The sequence below is a fragment of the Mauremys reevesii genome, linkage group 13 (assembly GCF_016161935.1).
Source record: "Mauremys reevesii isolate NIE-2019 linkage group 13, ASM1616193v1, whole genome shotgun sequence".
NCBI classification, from domain to species: domain Eukaryota; kingdom Metazoa; phylum Chordata; order Testudines; family Geoemydidae; genus Mauremys; species Mauremys reevesii.
In genome coordinates, this window is record NC_052635.1 from 26,812,101 (window position 1) to 26,827,664 (window position 15,564).

The window sequence follows — 15,564 nt, forward strand, 5'->3', positions numbered from 1 at the left end:
ACTAAAAATGGTATTAATCTTAGGTAAAACTGGAAAGTTTTTGTTTGTTTGTTTGGGTTTTTTTTTTTTTTTTTAACTTGACCACTGTATATCTGGTTGTGAAAAATAAAAATCATACCACTCACACTTCCAGTTTTCTACTTTCTTGTGGGAAATTAAACATCTTAAGACAGCAACAAAAAATATGTAATGAACTGTACACCAAGAGCTCAAGAAAAAGTTGTGTGTGTGGTGCAAAAGAACATGTCTTCATACTTATCAGACACAAGAGTGTTTGTTAAACCAGCTTGAACTTAATTTAATATTCTTTGATCAACAGGTTATCTTAAACAATATCTTTCTGTTACTGCTAGTGTCCTGAAAAATCACAAAATGAACTTGTTATGTTCAGATCAGTCAGGAACAAGTAGGAAAGGAAGGTGGTAAATGAAATGATTTTTAAAAAATCCACTAGAATAACAGTGAACATAAACATTGAACACTCTTTCATAGTTAACAATTATACCACTGAAAATTGGTGAGTTAAACAATGAAGTGCTCTCTAGCTGGCCATAAAATTGAAAAAAAAATTCCCCTCTTGGTGCATAATGATGCCTTGATAAGCCTCCTATTATTGATGCATCTGCAACGTATATCCTCTTTGCAGAGCTGAAATGCTGCTATGTAGCAGATGGTGGCTATTGTGTTTACACATCAGCACTTTATGATTGCATTGTCTCACGTCTGCAGTAAAAAGAAAGAAGTAATTGAGTTTTTAATGGCTTTGCACACTGTTCATTAAGATTACATGAGTGTGTTCTGACAAATGACAGCTGAAGAAATGAGCCACTGACAGCCCCTCGTGATCACTAGAGTAAGACCTCCATTAATGCCATTTCACTGCTGGCTTTGTACAATCACGCTGTTTAGAAGTGAAAAATATTGCCGTCAATAAAGAATGAGTGCAAAATAAACAGATAGAGGGAAGGATAGCTCGGTGGTTTGAGCATTGGCCTGCTAAACCCAGGGTTGTGAGTTCAATCCTTGAGGGGGCCATATAGGGAACTGGGGCAAAAATCTGTCTGGGGACCAGTCCTGCTTTGAGCAGGGGGTTGGACTAGATGATCTCCTGAGGTTCCTTCCAACCCTGATATTCTATGATTCTAAGAAATTGCTTGATTGCAAAGTCTGACCTTAAAGGTATTATAATCCAATGGGAATGTTGTTCTTAGGGCCAAGTTCAATCCCTGAACACATGAATGTACCTTCCAGTAGCACCAGCAGAAGCTCTGTGCACATGTTCCTGGGCAGAATTTTGCCCCAAACCATTGCAAAGAGGAAAAAAAGCACACCACAATGTCAAATTAAAAGACAAAACACTTGAAATAGAACCTACACACGTACAAAGTTTTGTCCTGCATCAGTAGCCAACAGGTCTGCAGCACTAGCATCAATGATTCGCAAGCAGGGTATAAAAAGAGCAATGCTAATTTCAAATCTGATCAGAAAGTATGCGGGGGAAAGCTATGTTTTTCCAACTGGATAGGAAAGTTAAATATTTTTGGAAAGATAGTTATTTTAAATATTCTAACTGGGAATTATAACGCAATCAACAGATGAGAATGAATATGCATATGTGGGGTTTACAAGGGAATATGTATAGGAGAAAGTGTGTTCTAAAATTTGATGGTAATTTTACACAAGAAAGTGGGGCAGGCTTGTAATGTGGGGGCTGAGGATAATGTGAAAAATAGAGTAAGGTTAAGGGGAACAGGGTTGTAGGTTGTTATTCGGAAAAACATTCCTCCCAACATGTGGGCATATGTAAAAATATTGAACAGCAACAACTTGGGCCAATGTCCATGATGAGAGGGGAGGAGAAAGGGGGACAATTGTACTGGGGCCCTGAGCTCAAAACATCTGTCACATCTGTGTAAATAAAGTGAAATGGGAGGAGTGGGGCCTCGAATTTCTCTCAATGCAGTTGATACACAGTATGGACTCAAATTTCACCTGTGCCTCCTCCCATCAAAATTCTCCCATCATCCAAACCAAGCCACTCTTTCCCTCTAACAAAGAAGTCTGGAAGAACAAATTGACATTGTGACATGATCTGGAGGTTAACACTAGTGAAAGAAAGTATGAACTGCAGTACATTTCTTCTACATCAAAGTAGAGCAAACCAATCATGTATTTTAACCTGCCCTGGTTATTGAGGCAAATACTCATACCTTTTTAGGTATGTGCCTCAAATGCCATGTTGTTTGCACATATCTTAGTAGGGCACACAGTTACAATATCATCATTTAAGAAACAGTCTATGGTGAGCATGATGACACATGGTATTGGATAATGAAAATAATCTAAACTGGTTTTTTACTACACCGTGTAGAACTTGTGCACATCCTCAGAAATCTGCTCCCCTCTGGCTGGGGGAATGAAGGCAGGTGTGCACATAGAAATTCAAAGTTATTTGAGACATTTCTTACAGTTACTATTCCCCTGACAATTGTTAGGGCAAAAAACCAGGCCCATGTGTTTTATTTGGCAAGCATGCATTTTATTGAACTAGTCAAGTAATAAAAAAGCTAGAGTCACAAACATTTCCATGCATATAAACAGCAACTTCAGTTCATTTGGATTCATGGGGTCATATTCATTCATTTGGATGACTTCCAGAGAGTCACACAAGAAATTTAAGGAGTATCATAATTTTAGAAAACAATTATTCTTGTGTAAATTTATACCATGAAAAGTGTTATTCATTTTTCTCCTGTTCCAGAAATTCTATCAGGAAGAAGGACTTGATACCATATTATTTAAATTACCAACCCTATGATACAAATACCAGATATCTGAACTAAATATTTGAAGAAAGTAAGGATTAAATTTGTGACAACTATTTGTACCAGTTCCAGTTTGTATACCAGTGTCCTTTGGGGGGAAAAATGTCAGCAGCTATCTTGCATTATATAAACCAAAGAATTATGGGATGCAATACCCAGAACTAGGAATGAAGATTTCCCCAGTTTCCTAATTGTGAACCATAGACTTCTTCAGTTAGATTCTGCTGCTTGTGCAATAGCTGACTGCAGAAATTTTCAATGATATCCCAGGACTAGACAGTGGTAAATCACAGGTATTATTAAACTATACTCCTTTTTTAAATGGTTTCCAAGGGTTGGATAATGGTGGCCAACAGATACTGTTAGATTATCAGCATCTTTCAATGGCTTCCACCCAACTGATAGTTTCCCTTCACTAAGTCTTGAACTAAATAATGTCTAGTGCAGGGGGTCTGTCTGCACCATGGGCAAGAATAACCAGACAGAAAGAACAAGCATTACAGTCACTGGCTAGAAGTGTACAATGGGACACAAAAGAGGATGTTTCAGAGTAGCAGTCGTGTTAGTCTGTATCCGCAAAAAAAACAGGAGTACTTGTGGCACCTTAGAGACTAACAAATTTATTTCAGCATGAGCTTTCGTGAGCTAAAGCTCACTTCTTCGGATGCATAGAATGGAACACACAGACAGGAGATATTTATACATACAGAGAACATGAAAAGGTGAAATTGAACACACAGACAGGAGATATTCATACAAAGAGGATGTGTATTCAGATAAGTCAGTTTGACAGATTTCCTGTGATCCAGCATGTGGATGTTCTCAAAGGCTTTCCACAGATGGGAATGACTTACTGTGACCAAAGGGAACATCAAGCATTGTCAATGACATCACAAAGTAGATATTATCCATTCCAAAAGAGCGAAATCATGGGCATTCTTAATGACAAAATGGTCTGGCTGAGGCACAGGACTTGCAGCCTGGAGACCCAGACTCAATTTTTGATTGACAGATTTTCTGCAAGATGTGGTTTATGTGATGTGTGATCCAAAACATTTCCCTGCTTTTCTGCTCTCTCACACACACACACACACGACAACGTGAGGGCCCACAAAATAGGCACACACATGGGTCTGACTGGATCAGCCCCTACATTTCTATAGCCTAGTTTTCTTACCTATACAATGGAGGTGTGGCTCTACCTCACATGGAGACAGCTCTGAGTCTTACAAAAATAGAATGTGAGTTGTGTGGAAATCCTCAAGTAATAACTATTTATCTTTTACTGTTACATCATCCAGGCAATGCTAGAGGTTGTGTTTCTAGTAGTGTTTACCTAGGATAGACAGCACTATTGGTTGACATTTGCGGTGTAAGGCAAATGTGTAATATCAAGGTCTAACATGGTAATAATTTTATCAATGACATTGAAGGGTAAATCTAAAGAAAATAAAAGTGGAGTTTAAAGGCAGAAATAGCAACAGGAAGCTCTGGTGCCTAGTAAAAGATGGCAGAAGCAAAGTAGCTAGGATGTTCAGCACAGGAAAAGCTTGCCCTCTGATGTGTGCTACCATTCAGTGAATACCCTAGGATGTCACTAATGGCCTCATCTCAATGTACATGTGTAGCTTCCATTAGGGTTCATTCAGATGATCTATTCATATAGGGTTTAGTTCAGCACTGAAGAGAGGGTCAGCCCACAACTATGCATAACTCACTTAAATTCCCAAAATGGCTTGTGATGGCCCTCTGTCGCGGGGTGAATGTCACTTGCACTACACAAAATCCTGACAGGTGCTGAATATCTGCAAGGATGTAGGACTTCAATCTGAACAATATCTGACTCAAAGTCAATGAAAAAAATTCCACGCTGACTTCAGCAGTGCAGGTTCAGAGCCAATGTGAGTCACTAATCAGGACATATCACCCCTGTCCAACAATAGGAATGCATGCCCATGTACAGTATTGCCCTCTTTGTCCATATAAATGATCTAATGCATCTGAGCATGTCTGAGAATAATATTTGTTTGGACAACACTAATGGCCAGTCCCCACTCCTCTTCCTCTCACTCACCATCTCACACATATTCCTTGATTTGAAAAACAAAGTTTACAGCCCAAAAAGTCTCAGAAGAGGGATCAACAATACTAAGTCCTGGCTTGAGTGCAGGGGACTGAATTAGAAGATCTCTCAAGGCCCCTTCCAGTCCTACGATTCTCTGAATAGCTTCCAATACTCAAATAGCTAATAGTACTGGCACTGGCTCCATGCAGCATATGCTAAGGTTTCCATAGGCACCAGATATATCTAGACTTTACCCTCTCCCTCTCTCTTCACTGCAAGTCTCTCCTCTATACCACAGCAATAAGAAGGGGGGTTACTGAAAGAGCTCCAATGGGTAGCTGTAATGACCAATAATTCTACCGATCTCAGCAACGAAGAACTTTTAAATAAAGCTCTGCTGCACTCACTAAGTGCAGTTAATGATACCCTGGTCACGAAGGAACTGTACTTCGACTGTCCTTACTTCAGATTGATAAATACAGTGCTAAAGAGAGGCTTACATAATAGACTAATGTCTTCATTAGCCAAGGACCTATTCCGATCTATCAGGTAAAGTATCCTTATTATAAAAAAACATAGTCTCTTTCTACCCAATAGACCAGAACAGCTTAGTAGCTTTAATTATAGATTAGTGGTGCTTTAAATAAGGATAAAGTGCATACTGAACCATGAAAGTCCTGTACAGTTTTGTTGCTATTTGATTCCAGTAGGTAAACAGTTATTTGCCTTATCAATCATTTTCTGAATATTTTATGCTGCCTAAATAGTTTTTTTTTAATTCACACAACAAAAACTACATTTAAATATTGTCCAGGTGATGAAACCATAAAGCAAACAAAATATTGGAACTGTGGCCCTCATCCTGCAAAGAACTTACACGTTAAGCACACACTTAACTTTAGAGACATTACAAGTTCCATTACAGTCAATGGGCTACTCACATGCTTAGCATATTTAAGTGCTTTGTTGAACCTGGGCCATAAAGGGTAGGCTGACACAAGTGAGATGGATAGGTATTGACTCAGTCTCCTTTCACAGCTTCTGGACAACCCATAGCTCCATAATAATTATGTGCAATTTTTTGGATGTTTAATTGGAAAGATGATTCAAAAGAGTGACATTTCCTTTGGTGACCTGTATCACCTGCCCTAAACTGTTGTGTAGTGCCATGGTGGAAAACACCAGCTGACAGCAGAAGTGGCAGCATTTCAGTGGTTGGTGAAGTGATTGGTTTGTGTACATACCCAGCAGAATACAGACTGAGAAAAATTTAGGACATTTGGGATCAAAATACTCAAATAGTGCTGTGGTGAGCTCAATATAAAGACAAGATGCTATAGTAACACCCAGTTTATATGACAAGTCATTAACTATAAAGAATTAGTTAATAAGAAGTGGCCTTTAAAGGCACTGTTAATTTTGTTAAAGAAACAAACAAATTACTTAACCTATTTTAATACCTCTTGAGGTTAAAGTTAATTTTAAAAATCTATGCTCTCTGTTTTGTTGAGCTTCCCTTTTTCATTTTCCCCAACTTAAATGATGAAAATAAGGCTATTAAGATTCACTATTTATAAGCAATTCGTACTCAAATTCAGTTTTAGGTTCTTGTTCACTAGTAGAATTCTAGAATGCTTGTGTGTCAAATAGTGCACTGGAATGTTTAGTTGTTGTACAAACTGTGTTTCTTAAAATTTCTTTCTCCTCCCAAAGTTACAGGAAAACATGGTTACCTTATTACTGACTTTACACTTAAAAACAAATTTAAAACTGAAGTTGTGCAGCTAGATTAGACCTGACACTGTCCCTAAAGGTTGAACTAATTTGTACTCTGAAGTACAGGAATACCTCAAAAGTAGTCATTAGTGATAGGGGATGCCTACCAGAGGTGGATTGTGGTGCAAATTTTACCTTATAGTTGTTTAAGATCCTGTGACAGTGGAAAATACCACAGCCGGACTGCAATTTGTTCAGTTCCCAAGTTTTTGTCAACATATTGGACCTCCTTTAGAAAGTCAAACTAAAATGGAATGAGTACTTTAATGATAAAATTGCAGATTTCTCAGGTATTTTTACATATTTGTTGATGGCACAATGCTATTTTGAGGAGTTACATTTATGAGTCCATTTTCCCTTGCAAAATGCTCAAATCTGTCATACTGGAGCACTTTATGTGCTTTATACAAAATACTGGATGGATTCTTACCTTTTATGTTTGTGACAGGAGAGCATATTAAACATGGCAAAAGGAAACTATAACAGGCCAAGTCTCATAAAAGGAAACAGATTTTACCTCTTAAATCTGATTCAGATTTTGCAGCTATGGGTCACGGATATTTTACCACATTTAACAGAATAGCACAAAGGCCCAAAATTCAAAATGAAGAGGGGGGCTATACATCAAAGTGTCCAAATCAGGGTCTCAACTCTGCTGAGCTCAGTTAAAGTGAAAATGGGCCAAAGCATTATCTCGGTCGCCCTTGAAGTCAATTGTAGCTTTCTGAATTTACAACAGCGTAACAGAGAACAGCATTTGGCTCCAGGAAGACAGAGCTCTCATCCATCACCTTTAGTAGTCTGCAGAACAAGCCACCTCACAACATGACATGACTAGCAATTTCTTCAGAAGAGCAACCCAGGGCTGCAAAAGCAGAGGCTAAAGCAGGCCAGGGCTACTTGCACTGCAAAATCACGAGAGGAAGAAGCTTCCATAGTATCTGCTCACATATTTACCAGCTCTGATCAGTACTAACAATTCCACATCCCCAATAAGGAAAATCACTTTTTTAAAAATAAGAGACTAAGCCAATGTTGCCATCGGGTTTGTTTTTCCCCCCACTATCAAGTCATTTAGCAATAGGCTTAAGCCCTTAAAAATATGAATTTATATCCCTTAACTTTATTGTTTTTTAAAATCTATTCAGTTGTAAGTGATCATATAAATCCATTATCATTCATATATCCAATTGCTATCTACATACATTTAGTCAGTGAAAACTGGGAGCAATAAATTCCCAAAGTTATGTATGTGCCATGAAAAAGTATTTTCTTTAGCTGGCTTTAAATCTGTAGCCTTTCAGATCCATGGTCTATCCCCTTGTTTTAGTATGATACATAAACAGGTGTATCCAATTTGCCTTCTCTATATGTTAATTTTGCCTATTTTTATAATGTTCCCTCAGACTTTTTCAAATTAAATAGCCCCATTTTTTTCCTCTCTCTATAAGAAGATCCTAACATTGTTTGTTTTTTGAACATCACTGGGCATTGAACAGAGATTTTCACTCAGCTGTCCACATAAATCTTTTTTCCTGAGTGGCTGCAGTTAATTTAGAACCTAGCAGTGTGTACGAGCCGCTCAACATATTCCTTCCAATATCAACACCTTTATGCTTTTTATTGCACTAGAGATGCAAGTCTTTGAGGAACTTGAGAGAAACTCTCAAGTAATTTGGCATTAGCTGCAAAATCTCCTCCCTCACTGCTGATTATCTTTTCCACATCATTGTTTAATGTATGAAACATCAGCTCTAGTATGGAGCTGATGTTTCATGGCACCAATTGTTAATCTTTTGCCAGGTTAAAATTCGACTACTTCCTGTCTGACTGTTTGCTGTCTCTTAAGCAGTTTCTAATCCTGAACAGAGTTTTACCTTTTACCCCATGACTACTTTGTTTAATCGCTTCTTGTGAGGGACTTCAAAGACTTTCTAGAAGTCCAAAATAAATCCATCAGTTCTCTATCCACTATGTTACTGACATTCAAATAATTTTAGCAGATTAGAGAAGCATGATTTTCCTTTTACAGAAGTTGTGCTAGTTAGTCTTTCATATCATTGTATGATACTACAGTGTTTCAACCAATTCACCTGCTCCTGAAGTAAGATTTACAGGCTAGCAATTCCCAGGATCTCACTTTTTTTAAGTTAGGGCCAACATTCTCTACCCACCAACCCTTTCATTTAGCAGCAGATTAATGATTTATCTCAGTTAGCAGTTCAGCCACTTCTTTTAAAGTTCTTTCAGAACTCATATATAACATCTGGTTCCAGTGACTTGCTGTTCTTTACCATTGTATTAAAGAACATCGTGAGACCTCAGTCTGACAGTGCCTCACCCTGACAGCCTTAAAAGAGTAGGTCCAGCATAGGACTAACACTCTCAGGGCAGGTCTACACTAAGGGCGGGGGTCGAACTCGGGTACGCAAGTTCAGCTACGTGAATAGCGTAGCTGAATTCGAAGTACCCTAGTTCGAACTACTCACCCGTCCAGACGCCGCGGAATCGAAGTCCGCGGCTCCAAGGTCGACTCCGCCACCGCCGTTTGCAGTGGTGGAGTACCGGAGTCGACCGTGGCGCTTCCGGAGTTCGAACTATCGCGTCCAGATTAGACGCGATAGTTCGAACTCCGAGAAGTCGAACTCACCGCGTCGACCCGGCTGGTAAGTGTAGACTAGCCCTCAGTGATGAATAACACGTAAATAAATCAGTTCACTTTCCTTCAGAATCCATATTCTTGCTCATGGATCCTTATTCCCTGATGGTCCTGTTGACCCACCAATTCTCTTGCGGGTTTCATGTTTCCAATATACTTAGGAGTGCCTTATGTTTGGGTCTCATTTGCTCCTCATATTACCTCTTAGCCCCCGTTTCAAGCTCACTTTACATCCCCTTGTATCAGCTTCACTTGGACTGAATTTTCATATTTCAAATGACACTTATTTGGCTATAATACAGGTCTCTCCCTCCAAAATGAACTCCCATTAGTCACCCTTTATGGACCATGAAATCTCTCCCAAGAGGTCCCTCTTGTGGTGCAGCTCTCTACAGCCTTGAATGAAGCTTCAGGACATAAGCAGCTAATGCAGCTCTGGCTCTTTAGCTCACAGACGGATAAAAAGCTTGTGCTTCCTAGATCAGCCACACAAGGCATCTAATCCTGGCCTCGATCTCATATCATAGTGTGGATTCCCTTGTATTGTTGTCACATTATCTAGTTAAAATATGACCATGTAAGTCACTGTTGCTACCACTGTTATATAATTGCAACAAATCTTGTACAAAAAGTATGTCATGTAAGATGTCTTTGGAAAAGTTATGATTTGCCGAATATGATTATCTTATTTGTATGCATGTATCATTTTTGTATCTGGAGTTTTGAATATTGGCTCCATACCTGTATTTCAAATGTATTTGCTTGTGGTCACACCCACAAGGCAGCTTGCTTCTAGTCTGGCCAGCACATTGTGAAGGGACTATTCAAGTTGAATGGCCCATCAAAGAACACTTAACTCACAATGGAAATGAAAGAAGCTTATCCAGACCTGATGGACCTTCCTGAGGATGTTCTAGCCAGAGTATGGGTATGGTTGCCCTGACTCATCAAAGCATGTAAGGGCATGTGATTAGACCCTGTGACACAAACTCCATCTTGTGTGTCTGTACTTTTTCACAAACTATGCTAAGGGCTTTGTTTGGGACAATGAGTTTCCCTCCACATGGCAGAAGCTATAAAAGGCCCTGGAAACATCTCCATTTTGTCTCTTTCATGCTCCGATTTCTGGACTATGGACTTATACTAATGGGAGCATTCTAACTAAGGGACTTAGGACCTTCCAATTAACTGGGAGCAACCAGACACTTAACCAGATTTATGCAATTTATGTCATCACTGCTTCAAGACGGATCCAAGAAGTTTGTAATTATTGTATGTATTTGATTCCTTTAACCAATTTTAACTCTCACCTCTTTCTTTTTATAAATAAACCTTTAGCTATTATATACTAAAGGAGGGGCCGTAAGCGTGTTTTTAGGTAAAATCTGGCATATTCATTAACTTGGTGGGTAATGTGTCCAATCTTTCGTGGTTGGTAGAACCTTTTATATGAGAAACAAGATTTTCAATAATCCTCATTACATTTGACTTGGCTGTCTGGGTGGAAGCCCATAGTCTGGGTTGATTTAAGGGAACTGTGTTTTGGCTTCTGTGGTAACCAGTAAGGTATTGTAGAAGCTGTTTTGTCACTAACTTGGTGGGATCTAAGTATTAGAATAACCATCAGTTCTGGGGATTGTCTGCCCCATTCTTTGCAGTTTGTCCAAACTGAGCAATTTCAGTGTGGCCCCCCTGGGACCCTGGTCACAGTTATTGTACAGGCCCAATTCCGCTTCCACTGAAATCAGTGGTAAGATGCTCGCTGTCTGGACACTTAATTTGTGGATTAAAAATGAGTATCTGCATTAAAATCCATGGTAGTTTAATAAACAGTTATTAGACATCTTTTGGAGGTTATACATTTTAATCACAATCAGATAAGAAATATTTGATGATCCATATTCATTGTATGCTCTGGCACAAACATTATAATTCCAACTATGATGTTTCATAACAATTTAAACTACAGAATACTTGAGTGGGGTTTTGAGGTAATTAAAGATAAGACTGAAAGATGGCTAACGGGTAAACTCAAGAACTTCAGTAGTGTTTTTGGAATCAGAATTACGACAGATTCAAAAAGGAATGGGCAGGGGGGTATCCCAAAGAAAGCAATCATTTAGTCAGACTTTTCCCCACTATTTTATGGGATGCTGCATTTGAGACAAGTTCATAAACAGTTTGAGTAGAATGAGCTCAAACTAAAATACTCACAGGGAATGGCTTTCTCGGAGCCTGCTCCTGCTCTCATTGAAACCAACTGATAAAGCTCCCATTAGTTCCAGAGTGATGCCAAATGAGAGAAATCCAAGTGTTCCCCACCAGGATTAACTATATTTGAGTAAAACACATCCTTTACATTCTTCGAATAAACTAATGTTCATTTTACATGTTTTGTTTCTGACCACGACTAACTTTCTGAATCTCTGGCAGCAATCTTTCCATTTACTCATACGCTTGTGTTACAGATAAGCCTTAGTGGTAAAGTCTAGACTGGGATTCAGATTTCAACTCCCCTTAAAGTTTTCAAATCTAGAGTTTTGTTATCCTGTTATAAAAAAATCAGAAGCTACCTGTGAAATCCATATCTGCATTGCAGATAGCCCCCATGGCCAAAGATATTCTGACTCAGATTTTGGAGTTAGGCTCTCATGTAACATATTATTGTAAATTTGACACCAGGGGAACAAATAATTTATCATTAGTCCCAATTAAGTCCCACCTCCCCAAACTTGAATATTTGTCCACTTCTGGAACCCTATTCAAGCAACTGATCAGGGTTCTGATAAGTTGGGAAAGATTTTGTTTGGCTTTTCATTTTGGGTCCCAGCTAGAAGTGGAAGCAGAAAATTGGGTATCTTGTTTACAAGGTTTCCGGTCCAGTTCTGAAGATGCAAGAGTTCTGGAATCACTGGACCTCGGTGGAGTTACTCCAGATTTACACTGAGATCACATTCTCTCTACATGTGAAGGGAGGCTGGGTTTCTTTAATATCCTACCTCTACTGTTGCTGATGGAATCTGTAAATTGCTGACATTAGTTCCTTTAACATTTTGAAGTTGTCCTCTCCATTTCAAACCAAATATTAAACAAAAAAGATACCCAACTTGTAAGTATAATGTAGCGCAAATATAGCTTTATTTATTAAAAAATGTAAATCATACAGATGGATTTGCTGATATTTCCCCAGAGTAATTATAGCCTTGAGACTTCTTCATGCAAAAGCTATCCAGCAAAATTCAGATTAAAAAACCAAAATCTTTAAAGCATTTGTCAAATATCTCTGTTCAGCAATATTTCCTGCTCTTCGCAGAAGATAGGTAACACTAGCATCAGCAGGTTACTTTAACCTGAACCACCTTTGCCTAGGGAAAGCCGCTCAGAATGTTCCACATCCATATCTTAAGCCAGACTTAGCACTGCTTTCATTTTCTGATCACATGCAACAAGGCAGCCTTGGAGACAAGAAGTCAGAGGAAATGATGAGAATTGAATGTATATTTGAGACAATTAGATTTCATGATGTAGCTAGTGTCTGTCAATTAAATACATTCATTTCAAATCATTTTATTGATCGGCAATTGGTTAGAGATACATGTAGATTGGTCACCAGTAAAGAGTTAGCCATTGTATAACCATAGATTGTCCACCCAAGTATTTCCTGTTAGTCACACAATTTAGAGAACTAACTGAGGACTCTAAAAAGACTAGTGTTGACCTTTTAAATGGTGTCCACTTTATCAGGTTTGTTAATTGCTAATAACAAAGCTCCAGCTACATTATCACATTAGGGCCAGGATCCTTGCTGTCAGCACCAGAATTGCTGGGGGGAATAAGGAACCTGGTTTAACAGGTGGAGGAAGGTATAATAAACCCCAAATTAGAAAATTTAAACTTAAACAATTCCTAAAGGTGATGTTTTGTTTTGTTGTTCCTCCCCCCCGCCCAACTCCTTGCAGCATCTGTGGCACATTGAGAATATGGTAAAGTGTTGTTTCTTAGATGCTTTATAGGCACTGGTTTGGGATATCCTGCATAGCTGATTCATGGCTTTGGCCCTTGGAATGCAATCATTCCAGATTGATTGTGATAACACCTTTATTCCACCTCACCCATCACACAGGCCCTAAATGAATGTGAGTGGATAATAATAATAGGATGCTGTATCACATCCACCTTAACAATCAGCCTGTCAGATTCAGTGGTGACACAATCCAGTGTTTGGGACAATTCAAATGTTTCCTACAGAGACAACATAAGGAAACATATGCTATCTTCAGTTAATAGAGTTATTTTATGAAGTGGCAGGCTGCATAGGAACAAGGAACCTGCTCCCTGAACCAGGTCATTGATCCTTTGAACTTCTCAGGAAGGTGGATAAAATAAACCAAATACAATACCCATAGCTAACCAGGCAATGATGTTCTGTATATGGATGGAAAATTCCCTTTCTGTGAGCAATCAGCTACATTGTTCAGAATACACTCAAATATTATACACAACATGCTGAGAGATGCTTTGTCTAGTATAATTGAAATATTAATGTTCTAAATCATAACCCCTGAATGGCTCTATAAAAACACAACATTATCAGTGGTTGGGTAGGGGATTTACTCGGGGTGGATCACTGTTGGTTGTAGATATAAATGTAATTTTTACATTTAAAAAACCAAAGCTCTTCTCCCTTCATTTAGTTTATTACTTTTGCCATATGGGGCATCATGATACAAGCCACTGGAGGGATGGAATTTGAGCAGGCTCCTTTTCACAATTTACTTTGTAAATTTGCCTCCTTATACTGTGAGGAAAAATCCAATTTCCAAACCTACAGGCAGTCCATTTAAAATGCATCGTTCCATTTTAAACACTCGCTGCTTGAGGCTCGTGCTTAGAGCACATCCAATTATGCTTCTTCTTGGTATGGCAAAGGCTCAGAATATTCCACTAAAAAGGCTGGTAACATTCACTGGGGTTGTATTTTCAACATGGACTTCCTTATTAGACCTGGTCTTAAAGTGCTGTACACTCTAAATACAACACCAAAAAAGATTTTCCCAGATCTCTTCAGACTTTTTATGATATTCTAATCTCTTCCTACAAATTTCAGATCCAGCATTAGAACAATTTTATTTTAAGCAGCCATGCAGACTTTTTAGTCAGCACAATGTTCAGGAACTGAACAAAGACAGAGGTAATTTTTCCCCTGTTAAACAGTTTTTATTCTCCTGTCTCACAGCTAATATCAGGGGGACTAATTTGGAGGAACAGCAGAGTACAGGTATATTGTTTGCAGAATGGTTTAGACTCCACATGCAGCAGTTTGCCCATCAAATTACTATGCAAGACCCAGGTTTCTACCAAGTGGTATATCCTCAATCTTATCTGAATTATCTGGGTCATTAGAGTACTTAGTTTCTCCTACATACTTCCACTTAGTATTTGTTCAGTGTAAAACACATTTCCTCAACCCAACTGCTGTTTATCTGGTTTAGGAACCCAAAAGGATGACGGGTCCACTTAATAAATATATCAATGTTAGAGATCAAACATTCAGGAAGCCTGGAAAACACAGGTACCAGTAACTGGAAAGTTCCACCACATTTCACAAAGAGGTAGAATAAATATCTAGGCAGTCAGACAATGCACATGCACTGATGCTGGGATGGAACTCAGAACTGATTGCAGGGGTGTACTTCCTGTGGTTCTAGCCACACTGACCCAAAGCCTTTGCCAAATACTATTTAGAGCAGGACAAGAATGATCTTTAAATATGGCTTCTATTCTATTTCAATTATGCAGAGGTCTTCAACCCAGCTCTAGTTTTGCAAGCACAAAAAATTGACGCTGTGGTCAGCTGTCTCCACATTTCTGCTCCTTCAGTTAATTGGGGGCAAATGGAGCATGATAGGGTTCGGCCATATGCCCAATTAATACACATAATCAGATAATTAGATGGCAAAAATCCCACCAACTGTGCTCAAAATATGTGCAAAAATAAACCAATTACTTGTAAGTGCATATTTGCACTTGTAAAATTAGAGTGCATTTTTCAAAATCAAATCCTAAATCTATACTCAACTGTGCTGATATTAATATTTAATACCACTGATATTCCTGGTGCTGTATAGGCACATAAGGATACAATGTAGAGGAAATCTAAGAGGATTTATAAAATTCTAGCTACAGGGCTCACACACATAAAAATATCCACTTTCTTTACTTATGTATCTGGTATCAAA

At 38.6% G+C, this 15,564-nt stretch overlaps 1 protein-coding gene across 4 annotated transcripts in view; it reads right to left on the reverse strand.

The window, feature by feature from the left end:
- The window catches only part of PTPRT (protein tyrosine phosphatase receptor type T), a 698,170-nt gene that overhangs the window by 449,992 nt on the left and 232,614 nt on the right, over positions 1–15,564 (reverse strand). The gene's annotated exons all lie outside the window — the stretch shown is intronic.